Source organism: Gastrolobium bilobum, unplaced genomic scaffold (assembly GCF_033153095.1).
Source record: "Gastrolobium bilobum isolate Gb01-03AN ecotype WA unplaced genomic scaffold, APGP_CSIRO_Gbil_v1 utg76630, whole genome shotgun sequence".
NCBI lineage: Eukaryota > Viridiplantae > Streptophyta > Magnoliopsida > Fabales > Fabaceae > Gastrolobium > Gastrolobium bilobum.
This window is the reverse complement of record NW_026898997.1, coordinates 10,484-22,709: the sequence shown is the minus strand read 5'-3', so window position 1 is coordinate 22,709 and position 12,226 is coordinate 10,484. Positions and strand designations below refer to the sequence as shown.

Sequence of the window (12,226 nt, the reverse complement as noted above, 5' to 3'; positions counted from 1 at the left end):
TTTGGTTGGTTTGGGCATCATGGTTGTGGTTTCTGTGAACACACCTTGGATGATACCCATAGGCTTATATATGCCGAGGGCGTACGTGGAATTGGGGTTACCATCCCGTATCGTCGTATTTTGTTTTCTTTATATTCCCCATTCTCTAAATCCCTTGCTATATCCCGTTTTCAAAGTGGTTGTTGTATTCTATTGATATGCATCGAAGTGAACCATTGGGTGGAGTTTTCTCCAGAACCTCTTGGTTACTGAGATATATTCGTATATCTCACCCCGTCTCGGGGCATTTATTTCAGGAGGTAGTAGTGGAGCAGGAGCCTCGGGCAAGAGGCCCGCAGAGTGAGCGCTGGAGCGCTTCATATTTTGCATTTTGTTGGCCGTGTGGCCTAGGCTAGACTTAGGGCATGAACATGTCATTTGTATTTATTAGTAGCTTCATTAGCATCTTGTTCATGCCATTTTGCCTAAGTCTAGTAGTGATGTATTTGGTTATGTTGTCTTTTAAATTAAGTTGAAATTTTAGAAGAATGTAATTTGAAGTTTTAGTTTCAAGTTGTAATTTGTAAAGCCATATTGTAATAGTATTGATGCATGTCTAATTATGATGGAAGGGCCTTAGGCCTATTTTAGGTTATGATAATATGTATGATGGAAATATGCATGAAAAAGGTGTTAGTGATTGCAACTACTTAAGAATGATTAATATGGACTCTATGTTTAATAACTATAAACTGGATTGGGTTGTAAGTGCCCCAAGGCGTTGTTGGTCCTTGTGTGTGCCACCCATTGGATTATTACTGTATTATCATGTGTTTATTAGGTACATTTGAGGTTTAAATGATCTTTTACAAATTTGGGATTATTGGAAAAACAAAGGAAACTCTGGCGAATTTTCTGTAGAATTGGCAGATTTTAGGAAAACTTCGGGAGACCATATCTCCCTCCATAGAAGTCCCCTAGGGACGTGCCATATGCCATTTTGAAGGTTGAGATGTCCTCTACCTTGTGTCAAAATTTGAGGAAAATCTGGGTTGATCTTCGGCCTGAAAAAAATAGAGAAACACGGACTGCCCATGTGCCCCTGCACCTGAGGCAGATTCTGGACCAGATTTGGGAAATTAATTCCCGCTTCGTTTCTCAGTCAAATTGAGCGTGTGATATATCAAAACGAAGTTTGAGATGCCTAGTTTGTAGGATAAAAATTTCAGGGCAAATGGTTGAGTGGATTGAGTGCAGTAATTCGAGCAATGTGAGTGGTTTGGAGCTGTTTTTGGGGTTGTTTGGGCTAATCGCTTATCCAACTTCAAACGGCGATAACCGGAGCAAATGAGCTCCGAATTGAGCGTATTTTAGCTTGTTAAAAAGGGAATTAAGTAACACAAAGATATAATCTGAGAAGTAGGGTTGGTTGCGATCGGTTTGGTCGCAGAAAAACTTAGAGTGTAACATGTTCGAATTGGTATAAAACGTAAAGTTGGAAATTGGCTAAGTGAGTTTATGGGAACTCCTTAGTAACTCATAATAAATTATGTAAGTTATAAAAATAGTTGAAATAAGTCTTCCGCAAGAGTTTACGGTTACGGTCACGGCTTTTAATTATTACGCTTTTTATGATTTAAATGCTCGCGTAATAGTCGGAAAAAATTTATTCTCGTTTTTTTAAATGAACTGCTGTGATTGTAACTGCGCTTAATATCATAATTAATGTTAACAATACCGGTACGTAACGGGCTGTTACACTATTCACTCATTCACTGACGGATAATGCAAGGAGATGTCTGCAATCATTGCCACAAGGAAGTATAACAACTTGGGATGATTTGCAAACCAAGTTCTTGCAAAGGTTTTTCTCAGCATCCAAGAGGGCCAAGTTGAAGGATGAAATTACAAGCTTTAAGCAGAAAGAGTCAGAATCTATTTATGAGGCTTGGGAGAGATTCAAGACGTTGTTGAGGAAATGTCCGCAACATGGAATTGAGGCATGGCAACAAGCAGCAATCTTCTTGCAAGGAATGACCACTAACACTAGAACCTTGGTGCATGCCACTGCTGGTGGATCATTGACTACCAAGACCCCTCAAGAAGCCTTGGATATCTTTGAGTCATTAGCATCTCAAGAATTTGATAATGCTCCAGTGGCTAACAGAAGGACAGGAATTATCAGGTTGGATGGGTATGATGCTTTGTTGGCAAGGAATGATCAACTGATGCAGACACAGAGACAACAGCAGCAACAATTAGATACCCTTATTAAGCAACTCTCTTCACAAAAGGTAGCTTCTGTGGAAACAAAGAGTGTATGTGCTATCTGTGGTAAGGGCCATGTGACAGAGGAGTGTGATTATGGGGGGTCATCAGAACAAGCAGAGGTGAATGGAGTGTGGTATGATCAGAATAATCAAAGGAACTACAAGAATCAGGGAAAGAATGTTTATATGCCACCATGGAAAAACAAGAATCAACACCCAGGATTCAGCTATAGTTCCAACCACCAATTGAATCCACCATTACATCCTCCACCACCACATATGAAGGAGCAGTCAAGTGATCCTGCTGCATGGGAGAAAGCGTTTGCTCAGTTATCTAAGACAACTCAGGATTATATTCAGGGTTCTACTTCATTCAGGGAAGAGACAACTGCATTTATGCAGGAGACCAGAACTTCTTTCAGAAATCAGGAAGCATCAATCAAAAATTTGGAGACCCAGATTGGTCAATTATCAAGACAGATATCAGAGAGACCACAAGGGAAATTTCCAAGTGATACACTGGTGAATCCTAAGGAGCACTGTAAAGCAATTATGACAAGAAGTGGGTTGGTACTTCAACCAGGGAAAAAGAAGGTGGAAAATAAAAATAATGAAGAAGAGGTTGTGGTTGAAGATGTAGTCTCTGATGATGAAGGAGAGAAAATGAGAAATGAGAAAAGTGAGAAGGAAGTAGTTGTTAGAGATGTTATAGTTGGAGTTGACAAAGAAGAGGAAGGGAAGGACAATAAGAATGAAGGAGAGGTAGAAGTTGGTAAAAATGCTTCCCCACAAAAGATGATGAAGTGGGAAAAGAAGAAGATGGCTAACAAGAAAGAACAGCCAGTTAGTTTATCTCCCTATGCTAAAGTTCCTTACCCTCAGAGGTTGAAGAAAGAGATTCAGAAGCAGCACTATGCAAGATTTCTGGATATCTTAAAAAATTTACAAATTAACATACCATTTTCTGAAGCACTGGAAAATATGCCTCACTATGCAAAATTCATGAAGGATCTTCTTACTAAGAAGAGGAAATTAACTGATGGTGAGACAGTGGCCCTAACAGCAGAGTGTAGTGCCCTAATCCAGAAGAAGCTTCCTACAAAAATGAAAGATCCAGGAAGCTTCAGTATCTCTATTGCTATAGGAGATGTGGAGGTGGGAAAGGCATTGTGTGATTTGGGAGCCAGTATAAACTTGATGCCATTGACAGTATGTAGAGCTTTGGGAATTAACACTTTAAAGGAGACCAATCTTATTCTGCATCTTGCAGATAGATCTATCAAGAGGTCTGAAGGTGTGGTTGAAGATGTCTTGGTAAAGGTAGACAAGTTTATTTTTCCAGTGGATTTTGTGATTCTTGACATGGAGAAAGAGGATACAGAAAGTCCTTTATTGTTAGGAAGACCCTTTTTAGCAACTGCAAGATCTTTGATAGATGTTGAACAAGGAAAGTTGTTGCTAAGGGTGGATGAGGAAACAGTTACAATTGATGTATTCGAAACCATCAAGCATCCTGTTGATGTGGAGGATTGTTTTATATTGGATGTGATACAGGAGGTTGTGGAAGAAGTGAATAAAAAAGAAGAATTCCCAGTTGAGGAGCAAAGATCAGAAGAAGAGATAGGTACAGAGGATTACCAAGAAGAGCCAGAAGTGGAAAAGCTTGAGAAGAAGATTGATGACATTCCAAAAGGAGCACCTAAGGTAGAACTTAAGGAATTACCTTCACATTTGAAGTATGTGTTCCTTGGGGATGATCAAACATATCCAGCAATCATTAATGCAATGTTGTCTGATGAGGAAGAAGGGAAGTTGATCAATGTACTCAAGAAGAATAAAATGGCTATTGGATGGCAGTTTTCAGATCTCAAGGGTATTAATCCTTCCTTTTGCACTCACAAAATATTGATGGAAGAAGAGGTCAAACCAGTAAGGCAACCACAGAGGAGACTTAACCCCACTATGAAGGAAGTAGTGAGGAAGGAGGTGGTGAAGTTTCTTGATGCTGGGATGATTTACCCAATTTCAGACAGTACTTGGGTGAGTCCTGTGCAGACCGTGCCCAAGAAAGGGGGGATGACTGTGGTGAAAAATGAGAACAATGAGTTGATTCCCACAAGGACAATCACTGGCTGGAGAATGTGCATTGATTACCGGAGGCTGAATAAGGCAACCAGGAAGGATCATTTTCCACTTCCTTTCTTGGATCAGATGCTAGAGAGGTTGGCAGGACATGCTTTCTATTGCTTCTTGGACGATTATTCAGGGTACAATCAGATAGCTGTGGCACCAGAGGATCAGGAGAAGACTGCTTTTACATGTCCATATGGAATATTTGCATACCGGAGGATGCCTTTCGGTTTATGCAATGCTCCTGCCACATTTCAAAGGTGCATGCTTTCCATTTTTTCAGATATGATAGAAGAATGCATTGAAATTTTTATGGATGATTTTTCTGTATTTGGTTCTGATTTTGATGTATGTCTAGGGAATTTAGATTCTGTGTTGAAAAGATGTCAAGACTGTAATTTGGTTTTGAACTGGGAGAAGTGCCACTTTATGGTGACAGAAGGTATAGTTCTTGGACACAAGGTGTCTAGGAATGGAATTGAGGTGGACAGGGCAAAAATTTCTGTGATAGAGAAACTTCCTCCACCTGTAAATGTTAAGGGTGTGAGGAGTTTTCTTGGTCATGCAGGATTTTACAGGCGGTTTATAAAAGATTTTTCAAAAATTGCTAAGCCCTTATGCAAGTTATTAGTTAAGGATCAAGAATTTCTGTTTGATGATGAATGTTTGCATGCATTTCATGTTTTAAAAGAAAAGTTGACCACTGCACCTATCATGATGGCACCTGATTTTTCATTACCATTTGAATTAATGTGTGATGCCAGTGACTATGCCGTAGGAGTGGTATTGGGCCAAAGAGTGAATAAATTGTTGCATGTCATTTACTATGCCAGTAAGATCTTAAATGATGCACAAAAGAATTATGCTACTACAGAAAAAGAATTACTGGCTATTGTGTATGCATTTGACAAATTCAGGCCATATCTGTTAGGATCAAAAGTTATTGTTTACACTGACCATGCAGCTTTAAAGTATTTGTTGAGTAAGCAGGATGCTAAACCCAGATTGCTCCGCTGGTTGTTACTGTTGCAAGAGTTTGAGGTAGAAATCAAGGACAAAAAGGGAGTTGAAAATTTGGTGGCTGATCACTTATCCAGGATTACAGAAAAAGAGCTTCAAGAAGGGCCGGAAATAGTGATCAGAGAAGAGTTTCCTGATGAACATGTTTTGGCAATATGTGCTGTAACAAAGATGGTTGGGGATAAAGTCTTATCTATCAGTACACCACCATGGTTTGCTGATTTTGCCAACAATAAAGCTGCTGGATTGATGCCTAAGGATTTAACATGGCAACAGAGGAAGAAATTTCTGCATGATGTTAAGAGGTATATTTGGGATGAGCCATATCTTTTCTATAGATGTTCAGATAGTGTGATCCGACGGTGTATTCCAGAGGAAGAACAGAAGGATGTGTTGTGGCATTGTCATGGTTCTGCGTATGGTGGACATTTTGCAGGTGAGAGAACTGCAGCAAAAGTTTTGATGAGTGGCTTCTACTGGCCCACTTTGTACAAGGATGCAAAGAAGTTTGTGGAGGCATGTGACAACTGTCAGAGAACTGGGAATATTTCTAGGCGACATGAAATGCCGTTGAACAATATCCAGGAAGTGGAGATCTTTGATGTTTGGGGTATGGATTTTATGGGACCTTTCCCTTCTTCCTACTCTAACAAGTATATATTGGTGGCAGTTGATTATGTTTCCAAATGGGTTGAGGCTATAGCTACACCAACCAATGATTCCAGGGTGGTGATTGCTTTTCTGAGAAATAATATATTTTCAAGATTTGGAGTCCCTAGAGCTATCATTAGTGATGGGGGCACTCATTTTGATAATAGGATGGTGGAGTATGCTTTGGCTAAGTATGGAGTGAGGCACAAAATAAGCACTCCATATCACCCACAGACTTGTGGTCAGGTTGAGATTTCCAACAGGGAATTGAAGAGAATATTGGAGAAGACTGTTGGGAATGCTAGGACCCAGTGGTCCAAGAAACTTGATGACACCTTATGGGCATACAGGACCGCTTTCAAAACTCCTATTGGGATGTCTCCATTTCAGTTGCTGTTTGGAAAAGCATGCCATTTGCCAGTTGGATTGGAGCACAAGGCTTTGTGGGCTGTGAGATATCTGAATTTTGATTCCAAAGCAGCGGGACAGAAAAGATTATTACAACTGGATGAATTGGATGAGTTTCGTTTGTCTGCTTATGAAAGTGCCAGTTTGTATAAGGAGAAGACAAAGCTATGGCATGATAGGAAGATCACACCTAGAGACTTCAAGGTGGGGGATCAAGTACTTCTGTTCAATTCCAGGTTGAAGCTGTTCCCAGGGAAGTTAAAGTCTAGATGGTCTGGACCGTTTGTGGTAAAGGATATGAAACCATATGGGGCTGTAGAAATCAGTTCTTTGGATTCGGACAGAAGTTTTACAGTCAATGGTCAACGATTGAAGTTATATGTTGGAAGTGCTGTTGATAGGCAACTACTGACAGTTGCTCTATTAGAGGTAAAATAGATCATAACCGTCAGGCTCGTGACGTTAAACAAGCGCTGAGTGGGAGGCAACCCACTGTACTAGGTATGTAATTCCATGTTCATACCATATCCATAAGAGGAAGAAGAAAAGGGAAATTTTTTTTTGAAAAATCAAAGAGAAATTTTTTGCTATGTGCTGGGCGCTAAAACGTCAACCATGACCGTTTTAGCGTCCCCAGAGTTCCATCATTATGAAACTCTCTGGTTGTGCGCGCTAAGACGTTCATTATGAGCGTTTTAGCGTTCACTGACAACACCAATCCATGCACTCTGGCCAACAGCGCTAAAACGCTAAGTCTTACCGTTTTAGCGCTGTGCTGCACAAAGTGTGTATTTTTTCTCTGGACAAGGACGCTAAAACGCTGGGAAGCCAACGTTTTAGCGCCCTGTCACTAATTCGATATAACAGAGTTCCTCTTCTCTTTTCCTCTTCCATTCTTATACTCTGCCTCTGTTTTCCATAACGCATCCCTTATCTCCCATTGTGTATCATCCATCTTCGTAGCTTCTTCCATATCTTCTCATCATCATCAAGGTATGTAACTCATCTCAATTCCTTTCATCTCACTTATCATATCTGAAGCATGCATTTATTGGGCATTTTCTAGGGCATTCACATGTTGATTGCCTGTATCTTCGAAGGATTGCATGTTGATTGAGTTTTATTGGTATTATTCTCCTGAACTTTTACTTTTGACTGGTATTTTGGGAATGAGACAACAAATCCAGTGAGTGTTGGTTCTCAGTCGTCTTCAAACAACAACCCAGCGTACACACACACAAGGTGTTCGTGGAAATGCCTGACCCAAAAATTGGCCTAGCGCTAAAACGCTCAGTGCGACCGTTTTAGCGCCCGTCCAGTTTTTACACACATTAAGGTCTAGCGCTAAAACGCTCAGTGCGACCGTTTTAGCGCCCGTCCAGTTTTTACACACGTTTAAGGCCAGGACGCTAAAACGCTCAGTACGACCGTTTTAGCGCCCAAGACCTGTTTCATACAAAATTGAGGGTCTACATTATGGCATTGTGGGGTTGTAATTCATACATGTTTTGATCAAAATTCCCCACTACAAGAGTTCTAAATCTAGGATTGTGGAATTGGATTCATGATATGTAATTGTTTGACATTTGGACTGATTTTCTCTTGTTGTGTAGGTACAATGTCTTCTCCTTCTCAACCAGCTCCTGCTACAAAAGGAAAAAAAGATTTAAGAAGCGAGCACGAGTGAATCAAGGAGGAGATACTGAAGCTGAGCTTACCCCACAGTTTGATGCTCACTTTTGGAAAAGTGAGGAAAATGAGAAAAGGTATACTGACAAGACTTCCAAGAGGCCATTTGTTAGAGAAAGAAAATTTGTTCTAGAACAGGATGAATATCCCCAGTTTCAGTCTCAGCTGAAGACCAGGGATTGAGCAACTTTTGGAAGAATACTGGGTGATAGCAGTCCTAACATAGCAAGGGAATTCTTTGCTAATGCATTTAATGGAGATCAAGGAGGCCAGAGGACTTTCCCTAGCTGGGTGAGGGGAAAGAAAGTGAAGTATGATGCTCACACTATCCAAAAGCTGCTGAAGATAAGGTTCTGTGACTATATCCACAATGCCAGTTGTGAGTTCAGGAGAAACTGGCAGAATATTGAAATTCCACCAAGGAGGAGTGACCCAAAGTTTGACACCTGGACCAAGATGGGGGCAACTGAGCCTATTTTGCAGACTATAGCCAAACCTGGTGAAACTTGGGAGTTAACCAAGGATAAGGTTGCTCCTAAGTTGATTTGGTTAAGGCATTTAAATGGTGAGGCTAGAGTCTGGTTTCACTTTGTAATCTCAAATGTCATGCCCTCTTCCAACCAGGCAGAGGTTATCCTGAAGAGAGTTGTCCTGATTCACACTATCATGACAAGGGCGAAGGTGGAACTTCCTATTCTCCTTCAGGACAGCATTTATGATATGGCTCACTCTGACAGTGACTCTGCTGCTTTGGGTCACTGTTCCTTAATTCAGTTGCTTTGTCAGAAAGCTGGTGTAGATGTTACTGATAATGGGGCACCAACTAAATTGCACCCTACAATTGATGCCGCCATGATTACAAGGCAATTGAAGATAGGAGGAGGGGAGGTCACAGGATTGACTTCTGGTAGGAAATCTACAACTCAGAGTGATGATGAAATTGAAGAAAGGCTAAGGACAGGGGAGCAATGGATGGTGAACACTGACTTCCGAATGAGACATTTGCGCAGGCGTCTCCGGTTTATGCAGTCCAGCCAGCACTCATTTCAGATATACATGGTGACGATGTTGAAATCTATATGTGAGGCTCAGGGCTTGGATGTTATTGATTATCAGCCTGCTGTATACCCTTATTCTGATGAGGAAGAAGCCTTTGAGGCAATGGCCCATACTCACTATGCTGATCATGTGGATGGAGCTGCGCCTACTGATGGTGCTACATCTTCTCATGCTGCACCCACTCCAGAGAGACAGCCTGGTGTTGATGCTACTACCACAGAGACCACTGTTGCTGCTGCTGGTGCTGGTGCTATGGATAAGGACAGGGGTGTTGATCCTGAGTACAACCTTTTGCCTACTGTTGATCCAGGATCATATTTGGTGTTTAGTGATGATGACGAGTCCACTGATTAGACTTCTCATTTTGTTTTTATACATTTTCTGTTTTATGGTTTTATTTTGGATATTTTTAGTTGATTGTGGTATTATTTTCATTTTGTATATTTGTTAGTACATTGAGATTCTCTGTTTGAATGATGCACTTTAAAATAGTACTGATGCTATTTGTTGATATGTGTATGTGTTTCAGAATTTGTCAACTGCTTTTTAGATTTAAATTAGTTGCTGGGGACAGCAACGTTTAAATCTGGGAATGGGGTGTGAATGAATGACATGTGAATCACACAGTTGATGATGACACACAGTTGATGAGCCACAAACAGGGAAACATCGCAATCCTTTCTTTAAAAATTCTTGTGAATATAGTTTTAGGTAGTTTAGGAAGTGTTTTATATGTACAAAGGTTGGATTTAGAGTTGAGATGATGTGAATTTTATGAGGATAGGATGATCAAAGTTTTACATGATGGATTAAACATTTGTTGATGCAATTTGAAATCCCTACATATGTGCTAAATGATATGTTTGCATGACTCATGTTATGTGAGGAGTAGAGAGATCAAGTTGATGTATATAGAGGAATTCAAGCATGCACTCTGAACTGTGAGACATTAAGCCTATACAGAAAATTTTTTGTTCAGAGAGCACTTCACTGTATGAGTAACTCTAGAACTTGCCCTGTTTCTAACTTGAAATAGTTCATGGTTTGTAAAGTAGAGCTCATTGAGGCATTTTTCTTTTGAACCAAATTTTCTAATTGCATGGAAGCCTTAAGCCAGAATTTTTGTGATAAAACTAAGAGCCCTGCACTTATTCCAGATCCTAAATTTTCAGATTATGTGTTCAGATAAGGGGTAAGGAGGAAAGCTCTGTAGGAAAGGTGTTTCTGCAATGAACAAAAATATTAAGTGTTAAGTGTTGGAAATTTGGAGAAAAAGAAGAATGAAATAAAAAAAAAGGGAAATGAGGAAGTAAAGGCACAAAGTGCTTGGTTTGGAAAAGGAAAAGAAAAAGGAAATGAGGAAAAAGGGAAATCAAAACAACACAAAGTGTTGAAAGTTGGAAGAAAAGGAGGAGGGAAGTTCAAGAAAAAGAAAAGTTGTAGAAAAGGTGGTGAAAAGAGCAAATGAAAAGGAATAAGAGAATGAGAAGGATTAAGGAGTACATAGATAAATTCACTAGTGATCCTCCTCTTATCTGAATCTGATCCATTTATCTAACCTTCTGCAACATCAAATCCTACCTTTAGCCAACTACATGTCAAGCCATTTTTCCTTTTTCTATACAGAATCCTATTCTTAGTCAAGTCATACTACCAAAGCCTCTTTTGCTCTGCTTATGAATCACTGTAACTATGGGAAGTGAGAAGATGGGCAAGCTTATAGTAGTTTGAGTGCAGTGGAGATTGAGTGATGAGTACACCCTTAGACACTAGAGTGCAAGAGAGTTTATTCTCACAATTTTTGAGAAGTTCCAAGTGAGGGGGTGTTTTGTGTTGAAGGTCTCTGCATTTCGTCTTACTGATCTGTTGAAAGTCATTGTAATGAGGTTAAGCAAGTCATAGTAAAAGATAGATTGCTGGGTTGTTAGATTGTATCTTGGAAAGTTGATCTGTCATATTTCAATCCAACCTCATAAATTTCACGTGTAAAGAATCTCAAGTCTTTCTCTGTCTTTAAAGTTATTGCTGAGGACAGCAATATTCAAATCTGGGAATTGTGATGAACCCTTAGTTCATCATGGTTTTTAGCAGGAATTAGGATCAAATTATGTGATTAAATGATAAAAAACAAGGTTAATGTCCTAAGATGTCCTCAATTACAAGTTCAAGAGCTTTATTGGAAATTTGTATGATTCTTGTAGGAAAAGCAAGCTTGAAAGACAACAGGAGAAGGAAGAAGATTCTGGAGCTCAAGAGGAGAAAAATTGCCTAAGTGTTGAGCGCTAAAACGTCCACACTGAGCGTTTTAGCGCCCTGTTACAGGAAGAGGCCAAAACTTGCTGGTGATGAGCGCTAAAACGTCCACACAGAGCGTTTTAGCGCGTTGCTACACTAAAAAGATGGAAAATTGCTGGTCTTGGACGCTAAAACGGCCTGCAATATGCTATTTAGCGCCCTAAAGTGGAAAAAGATTCTGGTCTTCACCGCTAAAACGTCCAAATCAAACGTTTTAGCGTTGGAGTCAGTTAAAGTTAGTTGAGCATTCACCAAGTTTGGACGCTAAAACGGTCATTCCTTAACGTTTTAGCGTTGAAATCAGTTAAAAGCAGTTGAGCATACATAAAGCATGGACGCTAAAACGGCCACTTATGGACGTTTTAGCGCCCACATCAGTTTTCTGTTTTTAATTGTAACACTATATAAGGCAAAGCCTTGACACTTAGAGGAAAATCTTGGGGGATCTGAACTCTCTCTCTCTCTTAAACTTAGTCTGACTTCTCTCTAAATTCTTTTAGTTTTTGTATTAGGATTTCCTTGTAATAGTTGGAGATTGAAGACTTTCAACATGGAAATGAAGTTTGCTTCTTCTTCTCTTATTTATTCCTTAGTCATGTCTGAGTAGAGTCTTTGTAGTATGAATGCAATGGAACTCCATGATAATATTATGTTGATTTGATTAATATGATGAAGTATTTTTCATGTGCTGATTTGAGATTTTCTGAGTTAATTATTTCTATCAA

At 39.8% G+C, this 12,226-nt stretch overlaps 1 non-coding gene across 1 annotated transcript; it reads right to left on the bottom strand.

The window, feature by feature from the left end:
* Positions 1–1,868: 1,868 nt before the first annotated feature.
* Positions 1,869–1,975, bottom strand: LOC133286103 (small nucleolar RNA R71). The gene has a single exon (XR_009748086.1). It is a non-coding gene; the product is annotated as a small nucleolar RNA R71 (small nucleolar RNA).
* Positions 1,976–12,226: the final 10,251 nt, after the last annotated feature.